This window comes from Frieseomelitta varia, unplaced genomic scaffold (genome assembly GCF_011392965.1).
Source record: "Frieseomelitta varia isolate USP_RPSP 00005682 unplaced genomic scaffold, Fvar_1.2 scaffold_922, whole genome shotgun sequence".
Taxonomy (NCBI): Eukaryota; Metazoa; Arthropoda; class Insecta; order Hymenoptera; family Apidae; genus Frieseomelitta; species Frieseomelitta varia.
The window spans coordinates 25,873-53,392 of NW_025110726.1; the positions used below are offsets into that span (position 1 = coordinate 25,873).

General features: G+C 44.5%; 1 protein-coding gene and 1 long non-coding RNA gene across 2 annotated transcripts in view; both read right to left on the reverse strand.

Annotated features, from left to right (window-relative positions):
• Window positions 1–27,520, reverse strand: part of LOC122537615 (U7 snRNA-associated Sm-like protein LSm11) — a 41,235-nt gene that overhangs the window by 4,500 nt on the left and 9,215 nt on the right. The gene's annotated exons all lie outside the window — the stretch shown is intronic.
• Window positions 6,328–27,516, reverse strand: LOC122537617. Its single transcript, XR_006308657.1, has 3 exons — window positions 27,506–27,516; window positions 27,389–27,393; window positions 6,328–6,493 (listed from the first exon to the last, which is right to left on the reverse strand). It is a non-coding gene; the product is annotated as an uncharacterized LOC122537617 (long non-coding RNA).

Below are 27,520 nucleotides of genomic sequence, written 5' to 3' on the forward strand. Positions count from 1 at the left end.
AAAAGAAAAAAAAAAAAAAAAAAAAAAAAAAAAAAAAAAAAAAAAAGGAAAAAAAAAGGAAGAAAAAAAGAAAAAAGAAAAAGGGGGCAAAACTGCCTGGAAAAAGAGCAGACGATTTTTCCAGGTTGCCGGTTAAAAGGTGGCGCGCGATCACAGGGACGATTATTGAGCATTGTTGGGTCCAGGTTGCGATAGAACGAGCGAGTGGGTAATGCTGTACTGTTTGCGCCGGCCCTGCGGGGTCTCTGACCGCCCGTCCGCGCCTCTCAACTCGACTTGCTTGTCCATGCTCTGTGCGGCCTACCTACGGCTTATGGCTAAAGTCACGTCTCTCCCTTGCCGTCTCTCCTGCGAGATTCTCTCGGACGAATTTCACGAAAAAGCACTCGTCTTCTCGCGCGACAAAAGGGAGGGAAACGAGGAGCACGGCCGAGTTTCCTCGTCTCTTTTTTCCCTTTCGACTTTCTTTCCTCGTGGATCGCGTCTTCCTTCACGTTTCCTATTTGCTGACGCAGCTTCCGTGCGTTCTGCGCTGAATCGGCACATCTTCCGTGAATTTCGGTAAATTTCTCTTCCGATCGCTGTACACCACCCCCCCGTTCATAAGTCACCGGACACTTGCTTATTTTGATCTAAACAGTTGCCAGAACACAGATGTACTTTCCCGGATTAATTTTATCGTACAATCTTGTTACATGTACTCTATTTTATAATAATACTTGGAAACAAAGCTGATATTTAACGTATATGGATATTTCAAAGTATATCAAAAATGTGCGTATATAATTAAAAAATCGAATCGATGTATTCTGGGATGAATATAGAATATGTCAAACTGTTTATATGTCAAAAATCTTACCAAATTGTATATAATGTATCTTATGTATCTTTGTGGAAATATGAAGGCCAGAAAATAACCGTGGCATACTTCCACGTTTAATTTTAACAATATTTCGGAATGAATTTCTTTACACGCTTCTTCTAATTTTCTCCATGAGTCCTTTTCTTGATTTTGGACACATTTCTGAAGGCTTCTGTCCAATTCATCCCGAGAATACGTCGATTCGATTTTTTTAATTATATATACATATTTTTGATATACCTTGAAATATTTATTCAGACCATGTACAGTAAATATCAGCTTTGTTTTCAAGTATTATTATAAAATAGAGTAAGTAGAGTACATATAATACGATTGTATAATAAAATTAATCCGGAAAAGTATATCCGTGTTTTAGTAACTGTTTAGATCAAAATAAGCAAGTGTCCGGTGACTTGTGAACGGCAGTGTTTGTACGTTTCTTTTCTTTTTTCCTTTTTTCTTTTTTAGTTCGTAGTCCCTAGCAAATAGAGCAAAGAACAGAGAATTGTTTCATTCGTGCGTCGATCAGACTTTTTTTTTTTTTTTTTTTTTTTGAAAATTAAAAAGGCCCGGTTGTCGAATCGATTTCTTTGGTAACGATGGAGATATGTTAGTAGCGGCGGTGAGGATTGTCGAGGATTGATAGTCCACAATGGTTTTTTTGCTCTTATGCAACGGACGTTACACCTCCTTTCGCTACATGCTTTCTAGACACGCCATTACACGATTTTTTTCGAAACGAGACGAGGCGTCGTTCTCGCACGAAATTCCACGAATCTCGATAAGATACGGTCAAACGAGAGAAGGTCATCTCGTGCCTTATTTGAAGACGGTTCGCGTTTGTTGAGAGTAAAACTGTTCGCGGTCTTGTGTAATCGAGATTTGTTCCGTCGAATTCTTCGGCCAAATGACTCTCTCTTCTTTTTTCTTCACTTTATAACGTACGACTTCTCTTTATTTTCCTTTACTCTCGAACCACCTGAACGTTCACTGTCTCTCGCACGTTGCACGACGCATTGCGATTTTCCTTCACCTTCTCCTTGCTCTGTAAACAATTCCCGTGTCCGGTACACGCGCGCACGATCATCGATTATCGGAACTTGGCCGGCTACGTCGCGGACCATTCTACTCGCCCGATAACTCGCGTCACCTACTACTGCATTCGATCTGCATTCGCGGAGCATCGCTTGAACGTGGGCGTCGCACGTGGGTGCGCATTTTTGTCACCGATGCTGAACGATTAGTCGGCAATGAGACTGAAGAATGGGGGGAAAAAAAAAACCTCGCGCGTAATTAGGCCATTGTCTATTGCGGAGGAAAGAAAAAAAAAAAAAGAATCTCTCTAGTCGAAAGTTGTTCGTCTGATCGAGGATGGGCGCGAAAGGAACAAACGTCGAAGCGCACCTTCATTAAACAGGGGATATAGGGTAGCAGCGTCAACGACAGCGCATGAATTTTTGATGCCGGCGTAAGCGTGGCACGCTGCAGGAATTTCAAGCAAAACACCGACCGCCGTCGCGTATGAATTTTTAAAACTCAATGCTCGCGATCGCTTCTTCGCCTCGTAAATCGTACGAGCGAAAAATACGTCAGGCATCAGTCGATACATAAAAGTATGAAAGTATATGTAACAATCGTTTCTTTTGACGAAGAAAGAGAGAGAGAGAGAGAGAGGGAGAGAGAGAGAGAAAAGATTTTACGAACACCCGGTATTTTGCGGTGTAACGCGCGTACATGCACCGCGGTGCAGCCTATGTACGTGAACAAACGCACACAAGCGCGACGCCAGTGAACCGAGCATTATAGTGCCCTGCAAGAAACGTCGGCCTGGTGCATTGACCGCGGTTGACCACACGTCATCGAATGAGTGACGTCACACAGGGTTCGCAGCACGAAAGCTACGTCACGGTTGGTTGCATTCTTCCAAGACGCATCCGCGAAAATATTTCCCCTCTTCGGGGCTTCTTTTCGATTTGGCCGTTCCAAACGCGATCGTGTTTAGCGCCGAGCAATTGCCCTCCGTTTTTCTCCTCTCGCCCGTCCAACTTTCTTCCGCGTTCGCGGCGCAACTTCGACGCCTTTTAACCCCTTGCGCTGGCAACTGGTTGCGCGGACCATAACGAGCGACCGAACCGTACACAATAATTCGTCGCTTTCTTTTTCTATCGTACTCGTCGCCACGACATCACTGGATAGAAATTATCGAGGAGTAATAAATTTATTATTTGCCTTTGCATACTTTGTTTTACTTAAATATACTTGGTACTGAGGAAATATTGCAATTTTGGGACAAAAGAAAAAAAAGAAAATTCTCGACGTGGCAGGAGAGGTTGACCACTTGCGCTGGCAACTGAATGCGGACCATAACGAGCGACCGAATCGTACACAATAATTCGTCGCTTTCTTTTTCTATCGTACTCGTCGTCACGATATCACTGGATAGAAATTATCGAGGAGTAATAAATTTATTATTTGCCTTTGCATACTTTGTTTTACTTAAATATACTTGGTACTGAGGAAATATTGCAATTTTGGGACAAAAAAAAAAAAGAAAATTCTCGACGTGGCAGGAGAGGTTAACCACTTGCGCTGGCAACTGAATGCGGACCATAACGAGCGACCGAATCGTACACAATAATTCGTCGCTTTCTTTTTGAATTCGTCGGTACGGTATCACTGGATAGAAATTATTGAAAAGTAATCAATTTATTATTTGTCTTTGCATATTTTGTTTTACTTAAATATATTTAGAACTGAGAGAATATTGCAATTTTGGAACAAAAAGTTCTCGACGTGCGCGGCACGTCATTCCAGCGCAAGAGATTAATAAAGTCGTTCGCGAGTATTAACATTGGAACTACCAACGTTTAAAGCGCGAAATCAGAGACATTGAAAACAAAAATAACAGTGGAGTATATAAGCTTTCATTCGCATATCTTATGAAATATTATTTAAATTTTAAAATATTTAAAATTCAAATGTATAAAATTTAAATATATTTAAAATTTAAATATGTATAAGTTTTAAATTATTTAAAATTATTTAAAAATTATTTATTCTTTAAAAATGTTAACACTGTTTCTACGTCTATGAAATGACTAGCAAAAATTGTTCCTTCTGACTATTTTGATAGCGGTTAAGAGACGAGTAGAAGGTGTAAGGTGGACAATGAACGCGAACGCGGAATGAATCAATTGCTATTCCTCAATTATCGTTAAAGCAGCGCGTGTTTCGTCGTCGATGAGAAACGGTCGAAACGGATGACTTATCGCGCTTATGGCGGCTGGCTAAATCATTTTTTGCAGCACGTGTAACTTCCAATTCATCACGGCCGACCGCGGGCTATACGGTACGCGCATAAATAGTTAACGAACGGGCGTAGGTGGACCAAGATTTTCCTCCGACGACTATGCGCACGACGAGTATACCTGCGAGTATAATAGCTCGGTTATACATAGAGCCACGGTTATGCCTTTCTGAAGAGTATATGTAAGCGCGGGCGAGTTCGTTCCCTCGGACGAGTAAATCAAGTCGCTGGTCCGCGAAGTCGGCTGAATGCCGCAAGCTCGTAAGACTGGCCAAGAATGGTTCGATATTTTTGCCAGTCCTCTTGATCCATTCTTGCCGCGCATCCGCGCTATTCATTCTCGATATTACTGGTAGCGTTCTCTTCCAACGAGAACCAGTCAGCTCTCTCTCTCTCTCTTTCTCTTTCTCTTCGTCTCTTGACGATAACCTTAGGAGAATTTGCAATTCAAGCACCAGTGGAATTTCCCAATCGTTCGAAAAGAAATTTTATATTTCACCGAATGAAACTTACTAGACAGATAAACAATTTTTCATCGAAGACACGCGAATTATCTCAATAAGCGATACTGTGCGACTTGTTTTTTTTTGCTTTTCTCTCGAATCGATAGACTCGAGCTTATTTCACTCTTATTTTACGAAGAGTTTCTATCGCGTGTCTCTCGTTTCTCTTCCTCTCATTTTTTTTTTTTTTTTTTTTATTCGTTTAAACCTGTAAGCATCTCGAGCTTGGAGCGTTTGGTTCGAAACGATCGAATCGATACGGAGGGGGAGAGACCGTTTGAGCGACTGCATCGGCCAACGTGCAAGGAGGCAGCGGAGCTACGAGAAAGTATCTGGCAACTTTCTCCAGCGGGTTTAGTTTGCACCACGGGTCACCAGGCACGGACATTAAGAGCGAACGAACGCGAGAGCCACTCTTGTCCGCGAGCGTATTTTCCGAGAGAATCTGCAATCGTGTTTTCATAGCCGTACGTTTTTTCTGAAAGGATTATTGAGAAAAATTCTGTTGCAAAAAAGGATATCGTTCAGGGGGACAAAATACACACGTCGCACAGAACTAGACGTGAATCGACTAAAGTCGCCTCTGTGAAAGCACAATGACACGCGTGAATTCCAAGGACCGTGGTTACGAGCCATTGAGCAGGTAGATCGAGTGCCAAGAACGAGATTTTGAAAGTCTCGCCGCGACGCCGGTACGATTAACGTTGATAATGGCTTCCGAATGCCAAGCAGCACTACCAGCCGTTCGTCCTCTTCCGCCAGCGAAACGGCAGTCCGCTTAAATTGAATCTGAGCGTGTGCCACTTGATTGCCATTTTTTTTATACGGGGAAGTCATTGGATCGAAAGTTCGCTTCTTTGTAAACTGACGAGTAGTGGCTTCGAGTTTTCTCTCTCGTCGATGAATGATAACGCGAATTCGAGATTCGATCGAATCAAAATAGAACTATCAAAATGATCGGAATGACCAATTTATAATTTTTTCACAGAAATTTTGTAGATGTAAAATACGGGCCATTTTCAACAATTCTAATTGTTTGGATCATTTTGTCCACACAGAGGAATTTATTATCCTATTTAGATACGTTTGAGTAACCGGTAATCTTAATGCTCTGTAACGCGGTTGTTATGTTTCTGTTATGTTCAGATTGGCATCGATCATCCCGTCGATGTTTAATTTCACCGTTTTTGGAGGAATTACATTTAGGGCGATCAAACAGCTCGGAACTTCAAAGCGATTGGCCAGCACTTGCCGTGATATTTCTATAAAGCAGGCTCATCAGCGATAAAATTTCAGGGCGACAATCAAGTGCGAGAAACGATATCCAATTGCAAATCCTTTGCAATCATACAGTCCACTTATCACGACCTTCGATCATCTATCGGAATCGTACCATTTTCGTTTCATCTCGTTATGTTTCACTATACTTCGTCTACTTCGACACATGTTATCCGCCTCAAACTCAAGCGTCTCGAATTTTCGTAAAATATATAAAGTTTTCGTAAATCAAATAAAAAAGAAGTTGTTGCATTCTGCACTGTTATAAAGAATTTTTGTTTTTTTTACTTCGACGTTCCTGATGGAAACTTCAATCTCAGTCGATAAGGCCGCGTATTTACGCGTCTCTGCGAGAGGTCGTTACGCAGAAGGTTGAGTAACGCGTTTCGTGTACGAAAGTTCCTTCTCGTCATTCTCATTATCAGGTTCTGTTGTGACGCGAGTCGCTGTTAGGCAATCGACATAGAGGCCAACGTTAACATTGGCCCGAATATTGGCCAGTGGCCCCCGGGTGCGTGCGGTTCACCGTGCGCGGCATTCAGCCTCCTTCCTTGGCTTTAAATCCGCCGGTTAACCGTCAGAACGATGTCGTTGACTGACACTGGCCCACTAATCGTACGTTAACACCGGTCTTGGACCAAGCGAATCGTTGCAAACCAATCGGAGGTGGGGCCGCGCGTGTTGGCGAGTTTTTCTCCTTCCGAGAGAAGAAGGTAAAAAGTGAGAGTACGCTCGCAATCAACGATCAACTTCAATTCCAGTTCGTTCGATGAGCGATTCCTTTATTCGTGATTTTCGTATGTATTCGTTTCCGAGTGGAACGGTGGCTCGCGCCGCAGATACGGAAGCAGCAGGGGAACGTCATAGTTCTTCGACCGTTTCAACTTTCTCCTGAACGCCGCGCAAACGCCAGTGATTTCAAACATCGTCGGCCGACGATGAAATTTAGGAAGCGTATACGCGAATCACCTTGGAACGATGGCGCGAACAATGCTGCGTTACACGCGCGCACGATCCCGAACGTAGATCGATCTAACCGCGCATCGCGGATTAGATCGTTCGTCCACGATCGGTGGGATCTTTGTCAATCGGCCAGGTGAAAAGCGAGAGTGATCGGGAACGGCAGCGCGCCTGTTCGTTTTGCGCAAACACGCGTGAGGTTTGGCCGTCTTGGAGAAGCTCCGTACGCGAGGGAGAAAGGATTTTTTGCTCTTCCCTCTTTTTTTTTTTTTTTAACTTCGTTAAATTGGCTACGTTCTCGCAAGTACTTGTATCTGCTTCGCTAATGGGGCAACGTCCCACGCGTGAGAGCGCGGAGAAAGAGGATACGAGGAAGTGGGAGACATTTATTTTATATATTAGTAGAACTCATTGCGAGAGTGTCTCCGTGGTTTCATGCAACGATCGGGCAAGGACGGGGACACGAGGAGGCGGTACCCGCAGAGGTTACCGAATTTATGAGCTTGGAAGCCGAGCGCACAAGCGGGCAAAAAGAGAGAGAGAGAGAGAGAGAGAGAGAGGGAGAACTCGCGAGAGGCCAGTGAAAGTTTATTAGAGTCTAGTACGAAACGCACGCCGATGACGAGTCGAGCCACAGCGCGGACGTGCGCGGCGGATTAGCCGTGCGATGCTTTAATGCGTGCGCGAACCTCGCTATCGGAACGCGCGCGATTCTTTATGCGTCAGCTTTGAATGTCACTGGGAGTTGGGAGCAAACCAGAACGAACCGATCAAACGCGCTCTTTTCTTTCCTTTGTGCACGCACACGCGTGCAACCCGAAGCGCAGAAATTCACCGTTGACCGATTCGACAAAGCGTTTTCTCTGCTTACGGACGGCGTATGTAACATCTGTACACGTATGTGTAAGAATACGTGTGTGTAGATAAAAGAAGCGTGAAGGATACTTTTAATTATATTCTTCATTTGTGTTATTATTATGCATTGGCGAACGCTTGCGCGATGGCGATTCGTCGCGTTGAATGGAATTGTTTAGCACTTCGAAAATAGTCGAGAGAAGAAGTCCAAGGATGATGATGGCTTGATCTTTGAGTTCCTACTCAGGGTCGTTCGTTCCCGGCGAAGACGATTGCAAGCAAGGTTCCTTCGCGTCGCGTTTTTACCAAAGAACTCTCTATCTGTCTCCGTCTTCCTTTTTCTCTCTTTCTTTCGCACGACTTCGCAAGTTCAGGTCCCTCGCCACGAGGAATCAACCGTGGGCCCACGAAAGGCCCCCGAATATTTATGTCACGGCAAAGTCGACGAGAACTGAGGCCTTGACTGTACGCCGCAGGCGGGTTCTTCGTTACATTCAGAAAAACGTTAGAAATGTCTTGCCTGTGAGGTAACGCCGCTTCCTAAATATCATATCCTGCCTTTATTTTCGATTCTCCGCGATGCACACAGTGCAACACGTAACCGACAGTCTTCTTCTTCTTCTTCCTTTTTTTTTTTTTAACATTTTCAATAATTACGTTCAATAATTACGTATTCAACCGAGCGATATCCACGAACGATACGTCACGCGAAAAGGAACGCGAGCCAATTAAAAGGATCGTTATATTTTTCTTTTTATTTTTTTTATTTTATTTTTAATTGAAGAGATCGACGAGATATTTCTTACGAGAGTGACTCACAAGCCCCGGAAGCGTTGGACGTCTTCGTCCTCGGCGTGGAAACCGCGGAAAACGCGCGAAAGTCGCGTCGAGGACGGTTGCGCGGTGCGGTAGCCGGTTAGAAGAAAAGACTTGCACTTTCGTTAGAAAGTCTCCGGGAATCGACTCCGCCATCCGTGGCAGACCATCGGGAGAACTTGGACTAACCGGTGAACGTGGATTTAACGCTGCTTGTCTGACCAAACTCGGAGTGCCACTACTATCCCACTATACCCTTAGCCCTACATACGCTCGATTCCGCGTTTACCTTTTCGTTTGCCTTGCAACAGCGCGTTTACGTGCAAACTGTTGCCTGTTAAAGAAACAGAACGCATTTTTCTATCCCGTACAAGCAGATCCTCCATCAGCGTTTGCGATCGTTAACCTCTTAGCTGTGAATGACGAGGAAAGTAATTACGATTTGTTGCTTAAGTTAAACGTTTTTCGTGGAGGATGAAACATATCTGCAAATTTTAGACTATTTTGGAGACTTGACTAGTTCTTTTTACACCATTTCTAAATTTTTTTTCTTTTTGCTATTAATATTAATTGTTATTAATTAATTAATAAACAATAAAATTATTGATTTTTCAAGAGAAAAGAAACTAGTGTTATTTTCTTGTAATTTAATTCAATTTCACAGAAGCTGTACATACTCTGTTTAACGAGTAGCGACACAATGTACATACATAGTTCTAAAAAGCAGCCAAGAGGTTAATAACTTTTTTAATCTAGCATTCAGCATGCCGCATAACGATAACGAGACCGTCACGATCATTTGAACTGCGTTTGTGTCAAAATATAAATTCGTCGATGAAGAAAGGGAAAATTTCTTCCACTTTTGTCAGCAATTTCCTCGTCAGACTTTCCGGATGTATGTACATCGATTTTTTTTATCTCCTAATTTGCGAGTGTGTGTGATTTTCAAACGGATTTCGATGAAGCGTTCTGCTCCGTTCCGTTGGGACAACGAGACATGTAAATAGTCATTCGAATGCCAACGTGTTCTGCACGTACTTAGAGAGAACGGACATCGATGGAGGAAGACATTGCGCGCCTCTTGTTGCATTCAGTCGCACGGTGGTTACATTCTTGTACACCCTCGCGTCCATGAAGACATATTCCGACGTATGTACGCCAGATAGGCACGCATATGTGCGCCAAAGTGCCCCTTGAATATAGAACAAATTACACATACGTATACGGAATGTACGTATTCTCTTTGAGCTCGGTCTGAATTTCTCGCTTGTATACACGTACGTACGTACGTGCATAGCTACTTATATCCGTGGCACAGAGACGATATCGCCTTCAGAGCTGACCTGACTGATCGTATATTTTCCATATGTTTAGATACTCTCGATTCAAATTTCCTCTTCGGCAATTCTCTTTTCTTTTCTTTTTTTTTTTCGTATATTCGACGAAAAGATCTCGCTTCGTCAACGCTCAACCAACGGAGCGGTGAGAAGAAAGGCGATTCCACTTTCTCGTTAGCCGACTGTTATAAAATAGTCCCACGAAATGCTTCCGTGCGACAACGATACACAGGACGATACACGAGATCGGCGAAGCCGCTCGCCTCTAGAGAGAGGCTAGAGGAATCGTGAGCGCGCTGGCGAGCCAGCGCACGCGAGATACGGAGCGACAACGGTCGTTCCGGGGCCGGTGTGTGCCTACTCGCGACGTGTGTATACGTGCGTGCATGCGCCTGCTGTATTTGCGAGAGTGTGTGCGAGGCTCGGTGGCCGTGGCTATGGCCTTACGAGCCCCCACCAACAAACCGCTCCGAATCCACACCGGCGTGTGTACCGTACCCCCCCGGTATTCTATGTACATAGATCCCTAGAGTCGGAGAAAGACGGAAGATCTCGCGTAGGCGAGAACGAGACGGACGAGAGGGAACGCGCGCGCGCGAGAGAGAGAGAGAGAGAGAGAGACACAGAGATAGAGCGAGAGTAAAACTGTTGACGCGAAAGAGGAAGAAGAAGCGCGAGCTAGAAGGAGTGGAATGGCAGGGGGGGGAACGGCGAGCCGGAGGGGGAGGACAGAGAGTGTCGCGAGCGTGTCTAACCTAGGATAGTGGCGTTTAGTGGCGGCTAGGCTAGGCAAACTGTGGCTCGCCGCTCGCGCGTTACGTTCAGTGTTCCTTCGCGCATTCGGCCAAAAGGCTCTCCGTACGCCTTGTGTCTGTGTCAACACAAACACGTCGTCCTCTTCTTTCCCCCGTCGTCGCCGCGAACCTCCCTCCGGCGGCCGGAGAAAGGACTCGAAGGAGAGAGCTGCCGAACTTCGAGAAGGAAAAGAGACCGATACACCAACGGTGTGTAATCACAGCGGCGCGCGAGCTTCCTGAATTTCCCGCGGCCCGACGGTTGTGTACCACGGCTGCGCATCGCTACGCGCCGACCGGACGATTTCGGGCTCGCTCTCGAGTCACTTTTGCGCGCGGTATCGCGCTCGGTTATTCGACGTTACCTCCGATCGCTCGTGAAACTGAACAGTTACCGATTGTGCGCGTGTGGGAACTGTAGGGCCGTCGGTTTGTCGCACCCAACAACTTTTTCTTACATCGCTTCGACCAACCAACTGACGCGCACCTGATTGCCCGCGCTTTTCCTGTCAGTGTGCTTCTAACCTAAATCGTGCGCGACGCGAGCTCGGAACTTCGTTCTTTTTTTTTCTCTCTTTTTCTTCTCTCTCCGTTTCGAACGCGGTTCGGCTTCGCATCAGGTCATCGCGCGCACGCGCGACCCCACGAAAAGTTTGTTTACGTTATCGGCGACTCGGAAGAAGTGGAATACGACAGAGTGGAGAGAAAAGAAGTCAAGCTGGGAGGTACGGAACTGTCATTAGCCAAGTGTTCGCGAATGAGACCGATGTGTGTCAGAGGCACGTCCATTCCGTGTTGTCTGCATATCGTTCGACTTTGGGCATCGTGAGATCGATCGTCGTGCAAAAAGGTAAGAGGAATTGAAACACGGATCTGTTGAAACGATTAACCCCTTGTGCGCTGGCAACTGATTGCGCGGACCATAACGAGTGGCCGTATACAATATAATTCGTCGCTTTCTTTTTCTTTTGAACTCGTCGGTGTGACGTCACCTGGATAGAAATTATTAAGAAGCAATAAACTTGCCATTTGCTTTGCCTGGGGTTACATTTAACCTCTTGCGCTGCAAAATGACGCACGTCGTGCATTTTTTTGTCCCAAATTGTAACATTTTCTCAGTTTTAAGTATATTTAAATGTAACGCAGGTAAAGCAAATGATAAGTTTAATAATTTCTATCCAGTGACATCATATCGATGAGTTTCAAAAGAAACAGAAAGCGACGAATTATTACGGTTCGGTCGTTATGATCCGCAATCAGTGCAAATGGTCAGATACACTTACAAATTGAGAAAATGTTGTAATTTGGGATAAAAGAATTCCGAAAGGTTGATATACCGAATACAATATCGATGTATCAGTACGTATATGTAATATGGAAGTCACGAGTCAAAAAGTATACTCGCTTTCGCGATTGGCGACAGAGGTGGCGGTGAAGTCGAGCGCGTTTGAATGACGCCTACACGAGTTTGTCTGACAAACGCCGAGTGCGAGAGACGCGGAGCAATAATAGTGATTTAATGAAAGCGTCGCGATCGAATGTCTTCGGCCTGGAGATTACCTAACAGGAATCTTTTCTCCGAGTAAAAGTGAATCTCGCGAAGCCGATGTTGATGATGATGGTGATGGTGGTGGTGGTGGTGGTGGTAGTGGTGGTGGTGGTGGTGGTGACGGCTCGCTCCGGCCGGGGTGAAAATGAGCAACCGGACGGTAATCGCATACGATCAAGGAAGTGATCACGCATTATAGTTCGGTGTACCGCGAGATATCGGTTTACATAAAAACGATTAAATTCTATGGTGTACGCTCGGTTTTCTGCGTCGCTCTATGGACGCTCAATTGTAAATAGCGTTTTACGAATCGATACGACTCTTTTTTTTTTTTTTTTCCAAGCCCCCTTTCCTTTTCCTCTGTCATCGCCCGTAGGCCCGTGCACGTTGGTAGCTCGCGTTACCATTGTATCGATTATATAAAATTATCATAACCGTCTGTGACGATTCGAGCGGAGATAGCGTGCGCAAGGAACGACTCTCTGTGTGCACGCGTCGATCCTTATCGTTGCAAAAACGTTGCTCGTATCGCGGTTACGAATTGTGCAAGCGAGAACAACCGAGCCGAATGGGTCGGTATTTGTCGTCGATTCTCAACGACAAAGTTGCACCAATCTTGTGAAATCTGCTCGTCCGATTGGAATCGTTTTTTCGGAAACGAAACCTCGAGGATCTCGAACATGGCTGACCATGTATTACGATCCATGTAAACAGACGAAACCCGCCGAATAGAATACTACGGCCGATCGCGTATTGCACTTGTGCACGTACTCACGCGCACAGAAATAAGACGTAACTATATTTCTCGCAAGTATTTTCAGCCCGGGCCAACCTTCGGCTCTCGCCCCGATCGTCCGTCCCCGTCTTCCTTTTCTTCCATTTTCTCTCTTTCTCAGATCGCCACGGTACACCTCGGACAACTCTTTAATACAGTTGGAAGATTTATAGTTTGCAGCGCGAGTTTCGCGCTCTCCTCCCATCCGCGGCCTCTAGTTCTCTAGTTCTCTGGCGCGATCGGTTACGCGGCGACCTTCGCTGGTACCCAGGGCCGAGGGCCAAAATCGCCCGGGTGTGCGTTTAGTATCGCACTGGTACACGCACCGATATACATTGAAATGCCGATACGGTATAAGGGCCCCGTAGCCTCGCGCTCCATATAAATCCAGCGCGTCCCTGGACGTTTGTAAACCTTTTCCTCCTTCTCTTCGTCTCGATTTTGTACCATCTCTCATGGATAATCAACCATCGAATGTTCGAACGACCGGTCGTTATTAAGGGGGGGCAGTTTGACGGGCCCAAAAATTACGAATATTTTGGAGGCCTAGTAAAAAAAAGAGGTACACATTTGATTGATATGAGCTTAACACATTATAAACTATAAAAAGCAAAAGAGAAAAAAGAAGGGTTCTTATTTAACTCTTTCTGACGACACCCTTTACGTTACTTTTTTTTTTACATTGCCTATCGTTGTGTATGATCCCAACCAAACAAGATTAGTTACAACAAAAAGGCAAAAAAAGTTGGAAAGTAAACAATATTCTTTAGGGATTGACGATCCAACATTTTCATTTTTGTAAAAATTATAAAACTAGCAGCCATTTGTTTTTTGATGTGTCGAATTTGTGCCAAAAGTTTCTACGTTTTTTGTTTATATTTTTCGAAATTGTTAAAAATTAAGAAATATTCGACCGTCAATCCCTAACAAGTGGTACACTAAAGATACGTACCAAGTTTCACAGTAATCGGTTGGTTGGACTCCGAGATATCTTGCACACCGTTTCTAAAAATCTAGTTTCGCGAAAAACGCGTTTAAAGTTCCAAAACGTCATTTTTCATACGTATCCTTTACTTACTTTTTTATATCGCAGTTCTCACAATTTATAACTAAATTGAATCCAAGTCCCCTGATATTCGATTCGCCAATTTGAATCGCACGATTTACACTTTATAATTTACACTGCTTAAAGTTTTAAACAGTGATGCAAATTCAACTATTCTGTATCCGCGGATTTATTATTATACCCGAAAATATAAGTCGTTTTAAAGGCTAGAACCTTTCGTATCTTATTGCCAAGACTTCAAACTACTATTTAAAAAAAAAAAAAAGAAAATCGACTTTTTGAAAATTTTAAACTGTCCTGAGCCCTTAACCGAAAGTGATGTCCTCGTAAAACACTCCGAGGAATTGAAATTTCGCAGCTGTCCGCTCCGTTAATCGTGAAGTTCCGAGTTTCCAGTTTATTCCCTTCCGCACCGATCGGTCGATCCTCGGTTTCCGTAACGTTGTGTTTTCGCGTGACATCGATTACGCGCGATTCGTACGATAAAATCGCGACGTACGTGTAACGTCTGGCTTTCAAGAACGAGGTCTGCATCTGTGTTTACGAGTTCACGCAAACCAGGCGCGTATACGTGTATCATATACACGATATCCAAAAATAATGGCTGGCTGTAGTAGTGGGAACGGCGCGTGCGTCGTCAGCGTTTGCAATTATTTTTTTTTTTTACCGGCTAAGGAAAGGAAACGCGGTTGCTGCCGATCGTCCCTGATCGCCTGTTCTGCGACGATTGTTGCGTACATGACGTTTATTTAACAATTCGTCCGGCGCTCGAAGGGCAGAGTAGGATGTCGAAATATATAGGTCGAACGCGCCTTCCTGCACCTGCGCCTCGGCGCACGATCGTTTCCACGCGCGCCTCTTCTCTCCTCTCGAACTCGAGAGAACTTAAGGACAAGGAGATTCGAAGACCCGAAGGTGACACCTTGAAGGCGGTTCGGTAAAAGTAAATGACCTTAGCGAGAGAGGAGAAGCTAAAGAAAAAAAAAAAAAAAAAAAGAAAAGGAATCAGGCGTACGTGTGACCTATCGTCGTCCGTCTAGGTCTACGAACTCGAATTGGGCCAGAGCCTTGACTCTCGAGTGTATTGGCAAGTTCGGAGAGGAAGCCCCACCCAGAGGGCCCTCTCCATCCACGGTTCCCCTCCTTGTTTTTCGAATATCCGCCCCTGCTTCGTTCATACGTGTAGCAACGACCTTCGAGAGAGACTCGTGGCCCGTAGATCGTGGACCTAACCTTTCTCGAGCAGGAGCACCTCGTGCCCTGGCGCTCGCGCTTGACGTAACACAACCGAGAACCGATCGCCCGGCGTGTATGTGTGTTGGTAGCTGCCAAAGGCAGAGAGAAAGAGACCATGAAAAACACGGTCATGGTCAAGGATAGACCGAAAACCTATAATATAGATAAGTGAACGATAAGTGCATGAGGAAATGGAAATTCCTCGACGCGCTCGTTTGCATCGCGTTGAAAGTACCGACGATCACGCCTCGATGTCGCGAAGGTGGATTAATTGCTCGAAAAGGAGCTGCCACGGAGATCTTTCCCACAATTGCGTACTCGAGTGGATCGTGAATCATTCGCCTGTTTTTATGTACGTACGTGTACGAGTGTATGACGTTTAATAATATGGCGGCTCGTACGCAGCTGGATAACAGGCATGCCAGATCGTGCTCTCAAAGGACGAATTGACGAGGAACGATTGGTTTTTCGGTTTATATTGCCGCTTTGTGTATCCAATCGAAAGACGGCTTGAAAGACGGCGATGTCACTTTGGCTCGCGTTTCGTTGTTTCGCTGTCGCGCAACCGCCACGAAACAAGAATAATGCTGAATCAAATGTTATTGCTGCGCCGATTAAACAATTACCGTTCGGCTTGGTTTAGCTCACCTTGGAACGGTTTACCTTCAAAACAGCAGAATGCCACGATTAAGTACATGCATACACGCCCGTTGAAACCAAGTGGCTTGCGTTATTACGAGTCGCGTAGGTGTGGAGTTTTACACACGCGCAAAGAAAATAACGTTCTCTCGTCGACGTCAGTGAAACGCAACAGAACGGTCGACGATGATTCGACAACGTATCGGCAGTCAAAGCACCTCGATCCTCGGATTCCACAAGACAGTGGATATTATATCTATGATTTTTCTGAGCGAAATTTCAAGTCAAAGTACGTGCCTCTCTCGCGCCACGTGGATTATAGCTATCGCGACACGTGGAGTTCGTTATCTCGCGTTTTTGTATGCAGAATGAACGACGCTGTTTATTCAAACCTCTGTCTTGTTTGCGGTACCATTGTCGAGCGATTTCATTTCCCACCGTTCGTTATGCAATCCGCGAATCGAGATTATTTTCGTCCCCGAAGAATCTTGCCAAAAGTGTGCAGAAACAAGCGGTCGCACGATATTCCGTAGCAAATCATCGTTCGCATCCCTCGCGATTATATGCGCGACAGTATCTCGGACAGTGTCGTGATTTTTCAATGACCCGGCCTTTTCATTCATGATCCACGCGCGAACCACATAACAGTTATTATCGCGCGGGCTGAAGTCCGAACGACTGCAGAGTGCGACTAACGTCTAAAAGTAACTAATGGTGGCGCGCGTAGAATTTTAGCGAGCAGTTCTGCCGCGAACCGATGTCACGCAGCTTGTCCATCGTTTGAAAGATCGTTTGAGCTGTGGCAGCTCTCAGCCCCTAGGTATGGCGCTACCACGACGATCTCTCGCTGAGCGCAATAAAAGCGGAAGGCTGCGCGAGGTGCTCGGAAGGTCATTTGCAGTCGCGCCATTATCTATACTCCGTTCGACGTAGTTTGCCGCGATTCTTTCGTCGTTCCTCGTCACCTTTCCTTCGTCTATTCGTCTATTCTTCACGATCAGCAAGTGCAGTCCCCTCGAATCAAGGGGGGCAGGATAGCTTGACTAGCCTTAAAAATTACGAATACGTTGGAGGGCTAGTTAAAAAAAGAGGTACATATTTGATTGGCACGAGCTTTTGTGGTTTATCTTAACACATTGTGAACTATAGGAAGCAACACTAAAAGAGAAAAAAAGAGGGCTCTTATTTAACTTTTTAACGGCATACTTTTACATAACTTTTTTTTTTACATTGCCTATCGTTGTGCATGATCCCAGCTAAACAGGATTAGTTACAACAAAAAGGCAAGAAAAGTTGAAAAGTAAACAACATTCTCTAGGGATTGACGATCCAACATTTTCATTTTTGCGAAAATGATAAAACTAGCAGCCATTTGTTTTTGATGTATCGAATTTGTGCCGAAAATTTCTACGTTTTTTGTTTATATTTTTCGAGATTGTTAAAAATTAAAAAATGTTCGATCGTCAATCTCTAGTAAATGTTACACTAAAGATACAAACCAAGTTTCACAGTAATCGGTTGCACACCGTTTCTAAAAACCTAGTTTCGAGAAAAACGCGTTTAAAGTTTCAGAACGTCATTTTTCATACGTATCCTTTACTTATTTCTTTTTTACTTATATATCGCGGTTCACAGTTCTTACAATTTACATCTAAATTGAATCCAAGTCCTCTAATATTCGATTCGCCCAAAGTAATATTTGACTCACGCGATTTACACTTTACAATGCTGCTTAAAGTCGTAAACAGTGATACAGCTTCAACTATTCTGTATCCGCGGATTTATTATTATACCCTAAAATAAGTCGTTTCCGGGACCTTTTCTATCTTATTTCTAAGACTTCAAACTACTATTTGAAACAAACAACAACAACAAAAAAAAATTCGATTTTTTGAAAATTTCAAACTGTCCTGACACCTTAAGATCGTCATTCTGAAATTCAAAATACGCGAAACCTCGCGCGTGGAATCATTCCGGACGATTCTTTAGGCGAGACCGGTTTGCGCGAACGTGCGTAAAGGCGAACGAAGTACGTTTCATCGACTAATGAAAAAAAGTTATGTCGGAAGGCGGGCGGGTTTATTTTTAACCGGGATCAGGATCGTTTCGTTGTTTACGAGTCCTATTTATTCCGGTTGTAAATATGCTGGTTAGGCGAGTAGCAGCCTTAGCACGTCGTAATTCCTCCTGGTGGTTAGTTATACTCGTTCACCGCAGATTCGCAGAGAATAAATGAAACGTTCGTTGCAGAAAGCTAATATTCGCGGGGTTCACCAAAGTGTTTGGCCAAAACGTTGCGCGTAAATAATCAGATCTAATTGTGCGTAAAATGGCAAACGTGTTCAGTGTTGAGTTTCGAACAGCGCTGCGCCGTGATGTGATGATTTTAACTTTACCACGCAGTGGTGGGGATCTTTCAATAAATCTTAGTTAATCAATTGTTCGAGTAACAATGTAGCGTGTCGATCTTTGTACCGGCTTTGTTCCACCCGCGCCGCTAGTTGAGCAGTAATCGAAATCGTTCGGTTTTTAACGACACTTGTCGCGTATTTACATAATTGCATGGAAATGCTGTTTCACGCCGCTGTCGGTGTCGTTAAAGCCCAATGTAAACATAATAACCGCCGGCATTCAGTGAACAAATCGTTCCTTACCCGACGACGTTGCAATATATCGGGTTGGCCAAAAAGTAAATGGCTCCTCTTTCTTCCTCTAATACGCGACTACGTTTTAAATTACGCGAATTCATCGTATTCATGTAATATCTGACTGTTCAAAAGCACTGTCATTTAGGAAAAGAAAATGTGCGCGATTCGTTTGTTTCGTGTCCGATTTCAAAACGAATCGTCGTATTTTGCAGTATTACTTCCGAAAAAGAAGAAGAAGAAAAAAAAAATAAAACACTGTGCAAGCGTTGTAAAGAATTATCTGATGCGTATGCTGAAGAAGTCTTCTAATTATATTGTCAAAATTTTTTTGTTACACTTCACTACTGAAATGTTCTTGAAATTCTTTTCTCTCCCCAAGAAGAACTTTTTTTAAATGCCAGAAAGTTACAAATTTGTTTTGTTGAAAAAAAAAAATCCCTATGTTGACAAAAGTTTTGTTTCTTATGAAAAATTCGCTTTTCATTTACACACACGTATACACAAAAGAAACGCAGTTACTTTCTGGCCTTTCTGGACTTAACCTCTTGCGCTGGAATGACGTGCCACGCGTGTCGAGAATTTTTTGCTCCAAAATTGCAATATTCTGTCAATTTTTAAGTACATTTAAGTAAAACAAAATAGGCAAAGACAGGTAATAAATTTATTACTTCTCAATAATTTCTATCCGGTGATATCGTACCGACAAGTTCAAAAAGAATGCGACAAATTATTGTATACGGTTTGGTCGCTCGTTATGGTCCGCAATCAATTGCTGAGAAAATATTGCAATTTTTTGTCCCAAAATTGCAATATTTTCTCAGTTCTAAGTATATTTAACACTAGAACTACCGACGAAAAAGTATAATATTTGTACCAAGAGAAATTAAAGTGCAAGCTACAAGAAAAACTTAATAATACAATAAAGAATACAAGCCTCCATTAATAAATTTCATTAAAAATCACTCGAGTGTCTATAAATACACTGTTATAAATATATAAAATTTCCGTAGAAAATTATAAATTAATCATTATGACCACTTTGCATAATTAAGTATACTCCAGCCAAAATAAATAATAAATTTGTCAAGTTACTTTTCAATAATTTAACCGGTGCGTTTAAGAAGAAAGCGACGAATTATTGTGTACGGTTCGGTCACTCGTTATGGTCCGCAATCAGTTGCCAGCGCAAGTGAGTTAACCTCTTGCGCTGGAATGACGTGCCACGCAACGACGTCGAGAATTTTTTCTCCCAAAATTGCAATATTTTCTCAGTTTTCAGTATATTTAAGTAAAACAAAATAGGCAAAGGCAGATAATAAATTTATTACTGCTCGATAATTTCTATCCGGTGATGTCGTATCGACGAGTTCAAAACGAATGCGACAAATTATTGTATACGATTTGGTCGCTCGTTATGGTCCGCAATCAATTGCCAGCGCGAGTGGTTAATAAACGAAACGACGAGTTTTTTCTACACCGACCAACGCGGGCTGTCGCATCGCGCTTTCACCGTGGAACAAAAATAAATCATTATTCCGTCTCGTCCCTGTGGATTCAATGATCACGCAACGCTTCTGACGATTGACATCAACGACCTTCTCCACGCGGATTCGTCGAAACGTCCGGCGAGCGAGCGGATTTCCAAAAGCCGACGGAAGAATGGGCCTCGTTCGAATTCGAAGACTGATCGAACAGCCGAATCAATCGGGCGATCTTCTGGAACCGATTGTTGGCCAGTCACGACCGGTGACGGCGTTTCGCGCGTGGAGTTGTCAGCCGCGCGTTGTTCCAGCACGCGCGGCATTATAAAACGTGTCTTTTGTAGATCGCGTTCGCCGTTGATCGAGGTCCATCGAACCTCGAGCGTTGAGGAGTGTCTGTCCGTCGCCTTAGAGGAAGTTGTCCGGCTTGCCAATAATCGTTAAACTCGCTCACCGGGGACTCGGACGACACACGCGCGTGTTTATCGACGATAATCGACCCGAACGCTTTGCTGCTCGCAGCTTGCCACGAGGAAATTGTACGTTAATCGTGACACGCGCCGAAGAACGCGATCGAGATCTATTCTGTCACAAGACACTCACCGCGAGTGTCACAAGAGGTAAATTTTGAAACGCGGTAAGAACAAAGGTGAAATGCAAATACATTCTTACATTCGCTGTCATATTTGTCGTGTCACGATAGCGATAATTAGCGTGTTGTGCACACTCTCGTTCAATGATAGAAAAAATGAACGCGAAGCGTTATTGATCAGAGGCCGTCTACGAATCAAACGACTCATTCAGTGTTACTTCACAAAGAGCAAACGCAAGAGTGTAAAAGGGAAGGAATCGAACAATCAAAGCGCGAGGTCTCTTTAACCGCGTTCCGATAGAGCGGACAGATTTTTATGATTGGCTTGCCCTCGAGTCGATTTCTATGTAACGTAGAAACAAGCGGGGAGCTCCAAAAAAGCATGTCGAATCGACGAAGCAAAGAGAAAGAGAGAGAGAGAGAGACGATCGGCTGACGGAGATCTTTGCCTTGCCCGGGGCACGAATCAAGGCCCTTCTTTGCTCTCGAAGGCCCCATATGACTCAACCTTATTATTATTGTTAGTTTTACACCGACACCGTCCGCCGGTTTCTCCAGTGCCAGTGTTCACCAACACTCTCGCCTCTCTTCCCGTCTCGGCGCTGCTCGATTCCTCCAGTGTATCGGTGCGCCGCGCGCGCGTATATAGAGAATGCGTGCGGTCGATGTGCGTACCAATGTGCGTACGAGCCTCGACTAGGAAGTGCTAACAGAGTAGTATTCGCGGCAAACTCAACATTCCCACCTCGTCAGGGACGTTTAAGAGGTTATTTTCAACGCTTCGCACCGCGGATCGGACACGTGTGCGCCTCTTGCCCACGCTGGCTCCGATGTAGCGCGGGAAACGCACGTACGTTCGAATACATATATATGTATGTATATATATACATATATTTTGATTCGAGTCGATCGAGCGAACACTCGTTGACTTTGGCTTAGATTTCCACCAGAGTGCAACGGGAGGAACGATGCGGTATTTTCGCCTCGGGATGCTCGATCGACTTCCGTTCGAAGAAATTTTACAACGATACATTTCGATTTAAATCATATCGGTGTTAAAATAAGAGTTCGTGGATCGTTTCAATTGGTTGCGACACGCGACGAAGGAAATAAAGTCAGATTTGCGCACATTGCGTTAAGTGTTTGGACGCTTTTAACCGCTTGCGCGCTGGCAACGCTGATTGCGGACCTTAACGAGCGACCAAATCGTATACAATAATTCGTCGTTTTCTTTTTTTTCTTAATCGTCGGCACGATATTTTTTTTTTTTTTTTTTGAACACGTCGGTATGACATCACTGGATAGAAATTATTGAGAAGTAATAAATTTATTCTTTGTTTTGCCGAATTTTGTTTTACTTGAATATACTTCAAACTGTGAAAGTATTGCAATTTTGGGACAAAAAGTTCTCGACGTGCGTGGCAAGAGGTTAAATTGTTGCAAATGATTCTCTTTGACACTGGAATTACCAAAATGGTCCGAATCATCAGCTCGTTAATTTCATTATTAGGCGAATGTGGAACAATGCATTTTTTTTAAAGATTCGAATGATTTTTCGTAAAAATTTGGAAAAAGTATTACTACAAGGTGCCCTGTATTATTAAAGTGCTTCTCTTTATACTTTAATGTCTCTGATGGAAATTTTACACTTCGATCGTCGGTAGCTTTAGTGTTAATTTAACTCTGACGTGCACAGTTAATAGATGCTGAAGTTAATAGATAATTGAATAATGGAAGATTCTGCTTCTGTTCGTCGTTGAAAATTAAAAAACGATTGTCTCTAAGCGCATGGGAAAGGGTTTATACAGATTTTATGAAGTATCAGCTGTCGAAACGCGACAAATATCGAGAGCGATTTTCAATGGAATTGCAGCAAGTGCATACAAATACACGACGATACGATATATCGCGCCGATGATCGAGTCAATAAAAAGATCGACAGATTGGGAGCAGCGCTATTGCACAGTAGTTTCGCAAATTAATTTAGAGCCAACGTCCAACAATCTGATTAAAGATCCGATCCGAATTGAAGAAAGTCGCGATTTGCAGAACAGCACAGAGTGGAAAAGCGGAGGGAATTTTGTATTTAAACGAATGCGTATTCGTCTACGATAAAGCATAGATTTCGTCGCGTGGTATAATCGCGCGCCGATAAAGGACGACGGTTCGTTCGTTGAATGAATCTCGCCATTGGCTACCGTGGTGTGCGGTAATCTCTTACTCCCTTCGCTCATTATCGTTGAAATTCGAGGACAGGCCGTGTTCTGGAATTTTCCGCGAGGTCTCCCCATTTCGTTTAGATTTTGCCACGCGACCTCGCTTTGTTTATAGACTTGCAAATCGTTTTGCAATATCGTCGAATAACCGGCTCGAGTATCGGCGTCGTTGTTTTTTCAGTAAATATTTTGGAAACCGGTGATCGTCGACGCAATTCCCCCCCGTTGCGAAATCTCCCCCTCCCCCCTCCCCCTCCCGTTGGATCGAAATAAAATTAATATATACCGCCGACGATGATTCTACTCTCGAAAGAGACGCGTGAAATTCGTTCCACGGACGTCGGGCAAATTTTGTCGGACCAATTGACGCCGATAGAGTTCGAGATCACGCGAAGGGATTGCGTTGGAAATAATCTGACGAGAGTCGTTGTTGTCCAGTTGCTTCGTAGACCGATGGTACACACGGTGTAAAATCCGATACGTGTACGGTATCGATGCCTGTCTGTCTTTCTCTCCGATGTCTTCTGTTACGTTTGCACATTCATAAAACCGTCGGCTGTCGTGGACCGGCCTCGAGAGTTTCTACAATCGTCATTACGCCTCCAAGGCGGTCGCTTGTCGGCCCTGGACCGTCGTCGTCTATAACTGTATAGGCTATCGTCTAGCGCGAACGAGCGAGACAGATTGACAGAGACAAGAGACGAACTATTCTCTCTGGCGAGAGCGGTGTGACGTGGTGTTGCGCGCACATATGTGAAACTGTAGCCAAGTACGTCCAATTATCGCTCGTAGACAATGAGTTCCAAGGTTTCGCGTCCACGAATCTCGATGACCGTCGGCGTTCGTGCATTTTTCCCCCCCGCCGCCGTATCTCGGTCGGCTGTGAACCAGTGAGGAGGGAAGGGGAATGACGTCCCCCGACGACGCAACCTACGACGAAAAATTCAAGCGTCGACGAAACGTTATCGTAATCGTGTAGTATCTTTAAATAACTCGAGCCCCCGCTGACAGCCAGCGAGAATCAAAACATCGCGATCGCAAAATACTGGAATACGGAATTTGTTTAGGAAAATTTCAGCCAAACGCTTCAGCGAAGCTCTTCGTTGTTGATGATCTAGACCGTTGGTACGGGAAAACGGGGTGATCCACGGAGTCTGCGTTATCTTCGCTGCAATTATCGATATCGTACGAACGATTTCGTAAACACGGCGCGCTAGGCGCGTCCGACGATGCCAAGATTCCCGCGCTTCTCCAGCGAGCCCTGGCTAAGGTTATGGCTTGCTCTAGGAGTGCATTAACCCCCGTCGGCTCCAGAGCACATCGTAGAAGAAGTGCACAAGTGGCGCGAAGGGGGACGGTAGAGAGAACTGACTCTGCTCTCTCTCTCTCTTTCTTGTTTCGACTCGGCTCGACGCTTCTCTCTCTCTCTCTCTCTTTCTCTCTTGGTTCCGCTGTCAAGACTCTGCCGGTCTCTCTATCGTGCTTACGGCAGCGAAGCTAGGAGTTCGTGCTCGCTTTGCCGAGCGCTTTTGCGAAGTCAGGGGCGGCCTAGGAAGAGCCTAGAGAAGGGGTAGGTGCGGTAGCTGGGAGGTAACGGGTGGCAGAAGGTGGTGGTCAGGCGCGCGGGGGGCCAGCAGAGGAGGAGGAGGAGGAGGAGGAGGAGAGGGGAGGAGGCAGAGCGGTGACGCCGGCCGCCAGACTTTCTCCGGTGAGCGAAAGTGAGAGGGCCTCGCGGGAGTTTGTGTGCCCTCCCCCTCCCCCTAGATCTAGGGGACAAGGGGGGACATGGATCTTGCTTTCACCGTGGCCCAACCGACGTGCTTGCTGCACTTTTCTCCGATGTAGAAACGATGCAGGCGTGCGATATCGTTCGGTCGCTTTCGTACGTTGACGAAAAATTTTCGTCACTCTCGACTCGGATGTAGCTTATTGAGCTACGCTGCGATGCTAACGTCGCTTTGGTTTAGTTGCTCATGGATTTAAAGAGGTTGAACATCGTGCGAAATTTAATAATTAAAATCGACGAATTTATGGTTTGGTCTGGATTGGGAATAGTTTACTGTTCCTAATCGTTTTAGGCGCGCGCGATCCACCGAAACTTTCTTATTTCTTGGGACGCGTGTTTCGCAAGTGCGCGAGAAACTCGGAGAGGAAGAGCCGGTTGCAATTGAGCGCCGCGTTGGAGAAAAAGCGACGGCGAGTTAGTTACAGCAGCGACACGGCGCTGACGAACAATTACGAATTTACTTTCATCTCGTGCAACTTCCTTGTCGATGGTCACGCGGTGGATTAGCCGAGTCCCATCAACGCGCCGCGTCGTGCCTTTTCCTCGCCTCCCTTTTGCTTTCAAGCCTCTCCTTCGTTTCTCCTTATCGCTGCTTCTTATCGAACAGCTCGTCACCCTAGCTCTCGCACGGCGGCCAGAGTACAGAGATGCAAATTAGCTTCTTTCTCTTCAAGATTGTAATCTACTTATTTCCCGCTTTCGAATTTTCGCGCCGAATTTTTTAAGCACGTTGCTCAGAGGCTCGCAATTGGAATTAGATCGAGGAATCATCGTTAACCTCTTTGCGCTGGAATGACGTGCCACGCACGTCGAGAAATTTCTGTCCCAAAACTGTATAAATATCTTCTCAGTTTTAAGTACATTTAAGTGAAACAAAACAGGCAAAGACAAATAATAAATTTATTACTTCTCAACAATTTCTATCTAGTAATATCGACGAGTTTCGAAAAGAAAGCGACAAATTATTTTATACGGTTGTGGTGATTCGTTATGGTCCGCAATTAGTCTTGCGCTAGAACGACGTGCCACGCACGTCGAGAATATTTGGCCCAAAATTGCAATATTTTCTCAGTTTTAAGTACATTGAAATGTAACCCAGGCAAAACGAGTAATAAGTTTATTACTTCTTAGTAATTCCTATCCAGTAATGAATTCAAAAACGAAGGCGAATTATTGTATATTGGTTTGGTCACTCGTTATGGTCCGCGAACCAGTTACCAGCGCAAGAGGTTAAGCGCACTTGTCGAATATTTGGCCCAAAATTGCAATACTTTCTCAGTCTCAAGTATACTTAAGTATAACCCAGGCAAAACAGATGATAAATTTATTACTTCTTGATAATTTCTATTCAGTGAAATTCAAAAAAGGAAGCGAATTATTGTATATTGGTTTGGTCACTCGTTATGGTCCGCGAACCAGTTACTAGCGCAAGAGGTTAAGCGCACTTGTCGAATATTTGGCCCAAAATTGCAATACTTTCTCAGTCTCAAGTATACTTAAGTATAACCCAGGCAAAACAGATGATAAATTTATTACTTCTTGATAATTTCTATTCAGTGAAATTCAAAAAAGGAAGCGAATTATTGTATATTGGTTTGGTCACTCGTTATGGTCCGTGAACCAGTTACTAGCGCAAGAGGTTAAGCGCACTTGTCGAATATTTGGCCCAAAATTGCAATACTTTCTTAGTCTCAAGTATATTTAAATATAACTCAGGCAAAACAAACAATAAATTTATTACTTCTTGATAATTTCTATCCAGTAATGTACCAATGAATTCAAAAAAGGAAGCGAATTATTGTATATTGGTTTGGTCACTCGTTATGGTCCGCAAACTAGTTACTAGCGCAAGAGGTTAAAGATTAACAGAAACCAAATGAAATACTACGGATTTTTATTTCGTCTTGCACGGTAGAAAAGTTATACAATATAAAAAAAAAAAAAAAAAACGAAGAAATAACAGTATGAAAAGTATTGCATTGGTTTTTGCTCGTCGTTTGCAGCGGTACGATGCGTCGCAACATGGAGCCGCGTGACGTCACCAGTGTCCGTTTCTCGGTCGTAGGACGTATTCACTGACTCAATTGATTTTGACGATTATAGCGACCTGTTCTCCCCTCAGCAACATTTGCGGCACGTGTCTCTCCAAGGTCTCCTTCTTTCCCTCGATCTTCCTCACGACTACTTTGGGCGCGGCGTCCTCTTTCGTTTTTACGCCGCTCGGCGCACCTAAATGGATCGAGAACGCGAAACAATTTAAAAAGTTGGATCCCCTTGGATTTATCTTGGAGTTGTCCCCGACTCTTGAAACACATATATACCGATAATTTGCAACAGTCGCAACAATTTTCACGGTGGAAGACGAGAGCTAGAGCAGAATAGGGACAAAGAGAAAAAAAAAAAAAAAAAAAAAAAAAAAGAAGAAAAACAAAACAGCGAAGGTTGACGTCATGGTGAAATTGCGAACGAAGAGAATGTCGATGGGTCACGAGGTAAGTCTCGAAAGGTTGTTTATGCGCTGGCACGTGTCCGCCAAGCTCGAGGGGAGACAGAAGGGCGTAGGGCGATACGGTTAGGAGGGAGCAAGCACGAGGAGTCGCTGGGACACGTGTACTCGGCAGACATCGATCCTGGAAGTTGCTCTTCAAGGTCGCTCCCGGCTTGCCACCCTCGCCGTTTCGTATCAACGACCTCTCGACCCCCCTCAGGATATCCTAAAGTACGTTAGTAGGCCAACTAACCCTGAACTCTCGGTGTACCGTGATTACTGTTCTCGGAGGGATCACCCTTTTTAGACTCAACAACGCACGGTTGTCCTAC